This window comes from Camellia sinensis, chromosome 6 (genome assembly GCF_055761805.1).
Source record: "Camellia sinensis isolate YWXY chromosome 6, ASM5576180v1, whole genome shotgun sequence".
NCBI classification, from domain to species: domain Eukaryota; kingdom Viridiplantae; phylum Streptophyta; class Magnoliopsida; order Ericales; family Theaceae; genus Camellia; species Camellia sinensis.
The window spans coordinates 28,794,094-28,802,886 of NC_138966.1; the positions used below are offsets into that span (position 1 = coordinate 28,794,094).

General features: G+C 37.9%; 1 long non-coding RNA gene across 1 annotated transcript; it reads right to left on the bottom strand.

Moving 5' to 3' along the window:
* Positions 1-292: 292 nt before the first annotated feature.
* LOC145792605 (uncharacterized) lies at positions 293-856 on the bottom strand. Its single transcript, XR_014332095.1, has 2 exons — positions 735-856; positions 293-626 (listed from the first exon to the last, which is right to left on the bottom strand). It is a non-coding gene; the product is annotated as an uncharacterized LOC145792605 (long non-coding RNA).
* Positions 857-8,793: the final 7,937 nt, after the last annotated feature.

Here is an 8,793-nt window from a genome sequence, read left to right on the forward strand (position 1 = left end):
CCATTAAATGTTGATTATGAGCAAAATGTTGCTGGATCAATGATCCATTGTTGTTCTTGTCATACGTATCATTTCAAATGTACAATGCATAATGTTCTAATGTTGACTGTTTTTAGGGTTGGCATTTTTGCAAAATACACATCAGACTAAAGGATCTAAAGGAGGTAAGACAAACTGCTGCTTTGAATTGCAACATTTTCAGCAACATTTTAGCAGCATTTGTGCAAAATTTCAGTATCATGTTTAGCAACATTTGAACAAACATTCCAACAACAGTTCAGCAACATTTCAACAAAAATTTAAGCAAAAACATTGCAAAATTCTAGTAACATTTCAACATTATTTCAGTAACATTTCAACAAAATTTTAGCAACACTTTCAGCAAAATTTCATCAAATTTTCAGCGAAATTGCAACTGAAAGGTTTTCAACTCAAAATACCCCAATGATCAAAGAACACAACAATATTTTCTACATCCACATGAAAGGTTTTCAATATTACATAGACGAATACCATATCCAAGAAAAAAAAAATGTACTCTAAGATATTAACGTGTGATCCACATGATCATGCCCACAACCACAGTCACGCCCACGCCCACGACCACGCCCATGCCTATGTAGTACCTAAAAAGAAAAAAGAAAATACTCTTATATCAAAGGAACCATAAAATAAATTGGAACTTTAAATGAATGAATGAAAAAATAAAAGAGGAAAGGTGAAAAATAAATTACTTGACTACATGCAGGACTATTCGAGGCTTGCTAGTCATAACCGCTTGCATTGTTAAGCAATGCTTGATAGCTTCCATGCACGGAATGCATTGATGGCATTGAAAAAGGCATATTACTTGGCTGCAACAATTACAAACACATATCAATTTAAAATGGTAATAGTGACCTACAAATAGACATAATAAAACTTCTTATTAAACTAACTTCCATCATAGGTGGGTTGCATAAATTGAGACGAAGAAGCATTAACTTGAGGAACACTCGTTGAGAATAGAAAAAGTTGAGGAGCACTTACTGAAATAAAGGAGTCGATTGAGGAATACTCTGCGAAAACAAGGGAGGTGGTTCAGGATCACTTGCCGAAAATAAGGGAGGAGGTTAAGGAGCAACAGACATAGGAGTTTGAGAAGTATTATGTGAACTTGTTTTATTTTTCTTTGCCAAAGCAAGCTCCAAACCGCCTTTTGTCCACCTTCTTCCCTTGCTAGTGCACTCTCTTCTCTTGAGTCCTTTTGCTTGAACTACATTTGTATCTGCTACACCATCCACGTCAAAGCTTTCGAAGCATGTGTTGGGAGGGCTTTCTTGTTCAATAGTATTTGAAAAAGGCATATTGAATTTTGTGCTTAACATTGTAGACACCCCATTTTTGACCGTCCTCAAGACTTGGACGTCACCATTGGAACACTTGGTGATTACCCTTGTTTGTGTTCGTCTTGAGTTCCCAGAGGTCTCGGTTGCGCGCCTTGCCTCAGGATCTCTCGACTTGTTCGTCTTGCGTTTGGTTTTGCACCAAACACTTGTGCTTTTGCTTTGAGGGGCAGGGAATGGCTTGTTGGCCATCCCCACACCCCATCGGCCTTCCCTCACATCACCGGCCGTTTATTGGTGCCACCGGCAGTGGTTTCTTAAAACCAATGGCCGATCGGCACTATATTTTGCCGACCGGCACTTTGTTTTGGCCGGTGACCTTTTTTTGCTGGCCGGTGTGACCCTTTTGCACCCTTCAGACTTAGTGCATGCCAGTTGTGCCAGCTGGAATGCACCAACACTCCTCCCCGTGCATGAAGTGGTTGTTTTGCCCCTTTTGCCCCCTTTTGGTCAAAGCTTCTTGAGGAAGCTTGACCCTTTGTCAAAGCTTCCTCAAGAAGCTTGGCCAGCTGTCTTAGCTTCCTCAAGAAGCCTTGACTCCTTTGCCCCCTTTGCCCCCTTTGCCCCTTTCATTTAGCTTCTTTGAGAAGCTTAAACCATTTCCCTTTGCCTATATAAGCACCTCTCTTCTTCCATTGTAGAGGGTTGGAGTTTTGAACATAAAAACCAGAGCTTATATACATATACATCTGATATATACACACTCTCTCTATATATTTCCCTCTCTCTCCTCCCTTGTGTGTGTTTTCTTGGCCTAAAAGTGCATTTTGACCTTACTTTTGCACTAATACACACACCATTACACCTTGCTCCGAGATTGAGAGGCATTGAGGGTTGTTTTTTGAGATTTTGGACTGATTTTGCTCAGTAGAGTGTGGCTGGACCAACTGTTCTTGAAGTGTTCTTCAAGGGTAAGACTTTCACTTTATTATCCCCAATCTTGCATTGGTTCTTGACCTGTCTTGCATGCTGATTCAAACTTTGAGTATAACATAAAAAAAGTCTTACATTTTCTTGCTTAAGAACTTTTATTAAGGGTGTTTTGGGGTTTGGGGTCGAACTCACCCTCTTAGGCCTTGTTTGGCCCTTTTGGTGCTTCCATTGTTAGGCTTTATTTGCTTGAGTGTTTGGTTCTTTTCACCACTGAAATCCAGTGGATTTTCAGTGGTAAAGAAGAGGTTTTGAGGTCTTGCATAGGGGAGGGACACCCCTCTCCCTTGGTCTCTCTCTTGTTTGCATATTTGGCTCAATGTGGTAGCATGCATGTCTAATCTTGTTTAGCTTCATTTCAGAACTTATTTGGTGTTTATACAACATGTTTTACCTCTGTCTCATGTGGGTTTGTTGGTCTCTTTCATGCATATTATACTTGCTTTATATCTCCTCAAGGTTGCCTAGAGGTATGCCATACATTAAGGCCATGATTCTCGCATGATCTAGCCTAATATTATGAAGGTATTAGCATCATTTTGCCATGTTCAAGATCTGTTGGCCACTGTTTCAGTCATGCTTACCATGTTTGGTGTCACCTCTTTGCATTTTGGCTTGAGAGCCTTAAGGGTATGGGTCATGAACATGCATTGGTTAGGCTATTTTGGTGATTTGGAATCACTTAGCATATCATTTCAGTCCCTAAACCATGCTTGTATACTTGCATTCATCGCTCCTCTCATGCTTTGAAGTTGTACCCTCTTATGCCTTGAAACGTGCATTGTGTATGCCTAGGTGTTTGTTTCATTTGGGATGCCATATGTGTGGGTCTTGGAGCTCTTTTTGCATGCTAAAATTCTGTTTTTTGTTGTATAGTTCATGCCATGTTTGTTTGGGTTAGTGGTGGTAGAATGCCCTTTGTTATGCCTTAGCTTTGGCCCCCCTTTTGGCTTGCATGTTTGTAGTGCATTTTGTCCATCACTTGAGGCACTTTTAGCCACTGTTTTTGGGGGTGTTTGAGGCCTCCCATTTCAGTCTAAGTCCCTTCTTGGACATGGTTGTATGTTTGACTTGTTGCCTCTAATTGCATGCGTGCATTGTACCATATTAGCATTACGTGATGAGTTGCATTGTAGCATTGCATATTAGGAACATTGTATGCTTGCCATGATATGTTGCATTACATTTGGCATGCCTTGCTTTTTTTGTGATATGTTGCATTTTCGAGCCATGTTTGCATAACATGCATTGCATTGCTTGGTTTGGGGTGTCAAACCAAGTGTGAGGGTTAAGAAGTGTTCATACTACGAGTGATGTAACACGCCTTAACTCTCAGTCACCGAGACCCTTGACCTTGACATGATAGGGTCTTGGTCTTCATTCGTGTGTTGCATGCATCTTCATTGAATCGTAACCTTGGCTCCTTAGGCCATCATGCATCAAAATGCATGATTGATGGCTCGAGAGTCAAGAGTCATGCTCCCTTGAGTCCCTTGCATGATAGGGAGTGTGCCCGCGCATACATTTGCTTGAAATTCCTTGCCATACACTGTCTGTCCTTGTTGCTGTCAAAAACCAGTTTCTGCAGGGAGTTCTTGCCGACCGGCACTGTAGAGTGCCGAACGGCCATGGATTGGTGGCCGATAATATGAAACCCCAGCCGATGGATAAGTTCCATGGCCGGTGTGTATTCCCTTCAGCCGATGGTGTCCTACAGGGTTCAGGGAACCTGTCCCAGGATTTTGGCAGTTTTCAGAGAAGCAGGGCAGTGTAAACAGAGGCAGCAGTGGTATAGTACGGGCTTTCGGGGCAAGATAAATCCGAGCATGCATCATTCACGTATCCCGAGACGAGAGCTGCAGCCATCTTTTCTTTGCATTTAATTTGTTAATTAGATTAGAAATTTTGTAATAATTAATTTAGTATTATTTATTCGGACTGTAATATTTATTTGGACCCTCCGAGTGAGGGCAATTGTGTAATAAGTGTGGGTGCGTGTGTGCATGTCTTCCAACCCCCACTTCTTTCTCCCTTTTATTTACCCGCTTATGATGGTAGACTAGGACATATTTAAATTAGCATACCTTATGCTATGCATGCGTGCATCCACACATTTGTCTTACATGCATCGGGCTCGGCGCATCACTCTAACTGCATTTGTATTTTAATTTCAAATTGAATACGTGTTAGTCGTAGCATTTCACATGTCATTGTAGATTAGCTGAGCCTATCTTAGTTGCATTTTGCATGTGTTACATTAGCCATCTTAACATGAAATAGGATCATGCATATGATTACTAACTAGTTTCTGTTTTGGCTTGGAGTACTCTGTGAGTTCTTTAGCTTTAGCATCCTTGCATGCGTGTAAGTGTTGCCATAATTGCATGATTACCATGAGGCTAGCTGCTTATGTGATATAACTGCTTGAATGCCTGTGGATGGAGATTGAATTACCTAAATTGGGATAACGCATTAAAACTGTGAGTTTTAAGCCCACTCGATAGTGGCAAAACCATTTTTTCTAAAAGTCCACTTGAGGGTGGCAAAACCTGCATTTTAGCCTACTTGCGAGTAGCAAACCATTTTCAAAACAAACATGTTATGTTTTGTTCCAATTTAGGCGATTTGGTCTATACTTGTTTGCTGTGCGCGTAACATAGTAATTCTAGGCTAATAACCGGAATAAGAACACATAAGGTTTTCAAAATTGGATATCATGGTTAGTAGAGGCCGATCTTCGGATCGGGCGAGAGGGGGTGCTCATAGCTGACCTTCCCCAATCGTACCCAAGTTCCCGAGCCGAGGCAACTTTGGTGATGACGGACACGTGGCCTTTGGCACCGAGTCAAGGTTTCCTAAATTCCCCCAAAATAAAATATTTAGGTGGCGGCTCTGTATCTGGCAAAGCAGTCCATGTTTGGCACTTCTTTTTCTAAAAATTTGTTTTCTCAAAACGATTTGCCAGATTTGGACTCTTTGGTTCAGATTAAGAACCGTGACACAAATCGAGTCCGAACTGTAGCGGGGTCCCTCACGGACGTGTTACAAACATGCTTTCAATGATTGCAATTAATTCATCCACTTTCTCTACCGTCAAGTTATATGTTTCCTCACTTTCAGAAGCTCTACACGCTACTGCTTTGAATATTGCCATCAATGATCTATAGCGTAAAGTTTGATGCAATCTTACATCAACCTTAATATCATGCCCACACCTATCTTTCACATTTTTAGCTTTTACTTTTGTAGTCCATCTCTTGAGAATATATTGTGAAGGAATCTCTTTGAATTTGAGGGTGTCTCTAAGGATCTTCAAACAATGACTACATAAAATGCCCTTCAATTCAAACTTCCTACAATTACAAGTCAATGAACCATCACACTCCACTCTCACCTTCCTCACCTTTACACCATCACTATCAAGAACCGTATACACGGTACTCTCACCATCATGTTCAGTTTCTTCAATGTTTACTTCAAGGGACTTGACATACTCATCCTGAAATTCTGCATAAATTTTATTGGTGTAAACATCTGCAACTTGCTCCATCATCTTCACTTTTATATTCACCCTTGCCAACTTTTGGCATAGAGCATATTCGGCTTGTAACCCTTTGTACCTCTTCTCACAAAGAACTTGATAAAAATGCATGAAAAATTGCATTAAGTTATGATCAAACTGAATGAAATCCTTCAAGAAAGTATTAAAGGATTCACTAAGTTCGGTGCTACTCATGCCTGCACCCCATGCATTTCTAACATATGGCCAACCCCATTTTTACTTGACTCCAAATGTTAACTTCAACCAATGATTATCTCGCACTTCATACTTGTCAAGCATTTCCTCCCATTTTAACGCAAACTCTTCCTCATCCTCAATGTCATACATAAATTTGGATAAAACACTCTTCATTCTCTTATCCTTGACCTCCTTATCCTTGAATATTTAATTTGCATGCCTTAAAGCATTTTGCATCAAATGCCAAGTGCAAAGGCAGTGATTTGTGTTAGGCATGACAATAGTTATGGCCTTAGTCATTACAGCATCTTGATCTGTAAAAATTGTTTTCGAAGCCTTACTTGACACCGCCTCCAAGAATCTTCTAAAAATCCATATAAAAGAATCGGCAATCTCGTCATACATCAAAGTTGCACCAAATATAATAGTTTCCCTATGATGGTTAAATCCAACGAAAGACACAAATGGTCTATGTGCACTATTTTACTTGTAAGTAGTGTCGAAAGTCACAACATCACCAAATTGCCCATAATCCTTGATCATTTAAGCATCGGCCCAGATTATGTTTGTAATCTGCTCCTCGTTATCTAGTTGGACCGAGTAAAAAAAAGATGGATTCTCCAATGTTTTCTCACGAAAATATTGCAAAATGCTACCTGTCTCCCCATATTCTAAACTTTTTTGCCTCTTCGTTCCCAAATAATTTTTTTGGTCCAGTTTTGTGAAGCCAAGCGACTCTCTTCCACCAGCTTCATTAAGACAAATTCCATATTTTTCAGCTAAATCTATTTCGGTTGCCTGTGATGCAGATATCTTCCTAGGGTTTTTTGTTAACAGATCTTGCTAGTTGACAACCCGAAACCCCTCCTTATTACAAACAATTGCCTTGAAGTGATTTGCCCCTCCTTGCTCTTGTTTACATAACCCCTTCTAATACTAAAGCCCAGCCTTTCTCCATAAGCATTATAGAAATCATATGCTTCTTATTCTGTATCAAATGTTATGCGAACTCTAGGCTTCCAATCACAATCACCACCGTCATTCTCAACATTGTTAGGTTCCATATCAATGTGCCAAGTCACTTAAAAAATAAATAAGTGCTCAATATTAGCATAAAAACTATAAATTATGTTTGCAAAATAATACAAACTAAATAAAAACACTACAAGAGTTGACTTATATTAGATTATATAAACAATGGCGAACAAATGGGAACAAATCCCTTAAACAGTAAATTATGTTTTCAATGATCCATATTTAACCCAAATCCCTTAATTTCTTATAATAAACATGTGAACATACAAAATCAAAATTAAAGAACAAACAAGCCAAGCCAACAGTGATCATAATTGGATTTTCCTTATAAATCAAAATCTAATGATAGGTAAGAATTTAGAGATTTTAAATGGTACTGATCAATTTGACTCAATAACACAACATAAAAGCAAACAAATCTTATAATGAACATGTGAGCATACAAAATCAAAATTAAACAACAAATATTATTAGTGGATCATGTTTAGTATAGTTAGGTTACAAAGTTGAAATGGAATCGAATAAAATTGTAATTACTAAAAATGATATTTTTATTAGAAAAGGTTTTCTCTGTGATGGTTTATTTAAATTAAATGTATCTTTTGAAATTAATAATAGCTCTCATAATATTTTGAATCTTGAAGTTTGTGATTTGTGGCATGGAAGACTTGGACATATGAATTTAAGAAAAATTAGGAAAATGATGGATTTAGAATTAGTACATAAGTCACCTATTGATGTCAAACACAATTGTGAAATATGTGTCCAAGCAAAATAACCTAAGAAACATTATAAATCTATAGAAAGAAATTCACAACTCCTAGACCTTATATAGAGTGATGTTTGTGATTCTAATAGACTGCCAACTAGAGTATGAAATAAGTATTTTCTAACCTTTATAGATGATTGTTCTAGACTTTGTTACTTGTATTTAATTAAAATCAAAGATAAAGTGTTCAGTAAATTTAAAATATATAAAACTGAAGTTGAAAATCAATTAGAAAGGAAGATTAAGAAACTTAGATCTGATGGAGGAGGCAAATGTCATGTAGGTACTCTTAGTAATTTTTGTGTAGAACACGGAATTATTCATGAGATAACCCCACCTTATTATCCACAATCTAATGGAATAGCTGAAAGAAAAAACCAAACTCTAATAGATATCATAAATGCAATGCTTATTAGTTCTGGTTTACCGAAGAGCCTGTGGGGAGGAAGCGATACTCACTACTTGTGTTATATTAAATAGAGTAATTGTGAATGATAATGATAAAACACCTTATGAAATCTGGGCAAAAAAAAAAGCACCTAATCTTAAAATGTTAAAAGTGTAGGGGTGTTTAGCCAAAGTAACAATTCCATAACCTAAACATAAGAAAATAGGACCCAAAACTGCTGATACCATTTTCTTATGATATGCTCAAGATAGTAGTGCTAATAGATTTCTAGTAATAAATTCTGAAATTAGTGAAATTACTAATAATACGATAATTGAATCTCGTAAAGTTACATTTTTTGAAGATATTTTCCTATATAAAACTAGGATCTCAAATCAGGTTGTAAATAGAACTTCTAATACTAGTGCTAGTGCTAGTGTTATTTCTTTAAGACATGATTCTGAACATCTAGACTTAGAACTTAGAAGGAGTAAGAGAACTAGAATAGAGAAAACTTTGGAGACGATTTTTATACATTTTTAACTAA